Genomic DNA, 3,054 nt, shown 5'->3' with positions numbered 1-3,054 from the left:
GATCCTACTGACGACTGTCTTATGCTTTGGTAAAGGATAAAATTATAGGGAAAAATTCTTTAATCTCCATTGTTTTTTGTCATATTATATTTTTGCATATTTTTCAGATTATGAAATGGCATCAAATATTCACTTGGAATACATTAACACAAACAAGGACCAGTTTACCTCACCTGGATACCCCGGCAACTACCCAGACAATACAAACTACACTTGGGTAATAATAAGGACTGGGCACACCGCAGCTAACGTAACATTTAGAGTTCATGACATGGATATTAAATACACACATCCTTGTGACGACTATGTCGAGGTAAAATTCTTCTTTTACTAATTTTTAAGCGCTAAGCGCAGCGCAAAGCGCTTTCTGTCAGCGTAAATCTACTTCCGTTCGCGATCCAGCGCCACTGTAAGCAAGTAAGATACCTCTTCTTGTTATTCTAAAAATGTGCAACTGGAAATCCCTGACTCTCTTCTTGCTATTTTAGTGTACTGCTGCGTTAGGTGCATTTCTTATAATAGGAAGCAATTAGTGAGGTAGAGAAATATTCCACAATTAGTAGTTAAAAGCAGTTCTTATGATACTCTTCTCTATACATTGTAGTTCATTTAAATCTTGTAGGCACACATTACTTTTGTTACATGTAACTAGTAATTGCTGCATCTCTTGCACAAATACTGAATAAAAAGCAGTATATTATTTATCGTTTACATGTAATATAGTGATTGAATAAAAAATACATAATTTAAAAATCAAATGGGATTTTAATAATTTAGTTTTATAAATCTCAAACTGGAAGTGAGTTACAAGTATTCAGTATTAAAAAAAATAAAATTGATTAACAATGCACTACTTACGTAATATGGTGTGTTCTTTATAACTTATATCATATAAACTATTATTTTTTTCTTCTAGACCCCTAATTCAGGCAATGTAACTAAAAGAAGCCTTTTCCTTTTTAACACCTTGCACCATGCTGAGAGCTATCAGTGAAGTTGATTTTCGCATCTAAGTATCAATTAGTAGCAGACTGCAATGCATTCATGGACTTTTTAATGTCTTTACTTGTGTTATTGTACTGTATAATTGTGTCATATGGGTAAAACATTATGTAAATAATTCGAAAGGAAAGGCAGTTTCTGTGGCTGTACAGGCATGAAGGGCATGTAGTGGTTGTGTTTTCAACGAATCCATTCAAATAGTATAACTTATTTCTCGGAATAGTGTGCTTTAAATTTGTGTGTAGTGTGCAGGGTATGGCGAAAAATGCTAAAATCTGAATTAACGTTCTTAAGCAATGGACAGGAATAGGGCTAATGTAATGTTAAGCAAACAGTTTGATACACGAAGTAGGAAACTATAAGGAAGAAATAGTTTATGTAAAAATGTGCCTCAGCCGTGTTGCCGATTCTTAATGAAAACTAAATAAAAACGGAATAAAACAATGTTGTATATCTTCATGAAAATTTATTAATACTTGAGATTAATACTTGCATATATTTTCTTTCTTGGTCTCTTGAATTCGTTATCAATGAAATAGCAGAAAAATTATGAAGAATTATTTTCAGTATTCCTTTTCAACTAGCACAGAAATGCAGTAAATATTTGTCTCCTCTCAGCATGTTTTGCATGATAGTGAAGATCCTACATATGGTATAAAGCATCAAGCGTCCGTAAAAATACTGAAGCATTTTAAATTATTTTAACAATAGTCAAAAAATGCTTTTGGGGGTTAAATGAAATTTTTCATTTGAGAGAAGAAAAGTGTAAAAAAAAATATATATATATATATATATATTGTAAAAAAGTAATATTCACAAATGAGTAAAACATATCGTGATATCGACACAAAGGTTACTGCAAATATGCCATAAATCATGTATTTGAAAATCAGAGATTAAAGGATAGAATGGAAAGATAAATATAATATTTTTATACTCAAATGTTTATTTACGTATTAAATGTATTTGACAAAAAGGGCGTTAATTCTGCGGATGTTCATTTCATCTACATGGAGTTTTGTCACATGACGATGTTACAAACATGATGCCAATCTTCAATTTGAAACACTGGTAAACGCGTAATGAATTTGTTATTAAAAATGATTACAAGAAGATTTTAGAAGGCATCGTTGCACACAAATGATAGAAATTTTAGCGACATTTTCAAGTCTTCAAATTTATTTCAAAATATACATTTTCCAGAAATGCTACATTTAAACTCTAAGTTTCATCGGAAAACTCGATTATCATCTCCCTTCCAATAAATAACGATTTATACGCAAATATTACCTCTAATAGATTCCTACAGGGCGATGGGTAAAGAAAATATTTTTACACGGAGAAATATTTTCTTCCAACTTCATGTATGGGATATTGATTGATTTTTTGACAGAGAAAGAAAATGTAAAGTACTTAATTAAAAAGGCATTAGACAATGTTGAATTTCATAATCAAACGGGAAGTTTTCAGACCTAACATACTAGTATTTGATTATGTACCAAACAACTGTACTCACCCTAGCGCTGTCGCACTGTCAAACTATTGCTTAAAACCAATACAACAGGAAATTTAAATTCAAAATAGTTCTGATGAATTTCAAATCAATATGCTTAGCGCTTCCCAGTACTTTCAGTACTTTGATTTATCTTAAATTAATTACACAGAATTTGGCGAAATAAGAAAGATAAAAAGCTGGAACAATTACGATTAACTCTCTCTCTCTCTCTTTTCTCTGCAATCTTTATATGTTCTTTATAAAAATCCCATACCCAGTATTTTTCCTTTGCAGATTAGTGAGGTTGAGCCATGCTGCTTTACTGTATTTAAAAGATGTGGCAAATTAAAGGACAGGGTCTTTTACGCAAAAGGGAATCAGATAAGAGTATCGTTTTTATCTGACAGAATTCTGAATGCAAAAGGATTTAATCTTTCTTGGACAGGTATAAGTCTTTAGATACCATGTGTGTATATGTAGAATGTCATTATTGTCACACACTCATTTTTCATTAATTTTAGTTGCTTTGCCACCAACAACACCACGGCTAAAAGTTA

General features: G+C 31.5%; 1 long non-coding RNA gene across 1 annotated transcript; it reads left to right on the top strand.

Annotated features, from left to right (window-relative positions):
- Positions 1-257: 257 nt before the first annotated feature.
- Positions 258-3,048, top strand: LOC134256614 (uncharacterized). Its single transcript, XR_009989752.1, has 3 exons — positions 258-313; positions 2,792-2,942; positions 3,019-3,048. It is a non-coding gene; the product is annotated as an uncharacterized LOC134256614 (long non-coding RNA).
- The last annotated feature ends 6 nt before the right edge of the window (positions 3,049-3,054 follow it).

This window comes from Saccostrea cucullata, unplaced genomic scaffold, assembly GCF_032062105.1.
Source record: "Saccostrea cucullata isolate Sc308-1 unplaced genomic scaffold, CSIRO_AGI_Scuc_v1 ctg22871, whole genome shotgun sequence".
NCBI classification, from domain to species: Eukaryota; Metazoa; Mollusca; class Bivalvia; order Ostreida; family Ostreidae; genus Saccostrea; species Saccostrea cuccullata.
This window is presented reverse-complemented; position numbering and strand designations above follow the sequence as displayed.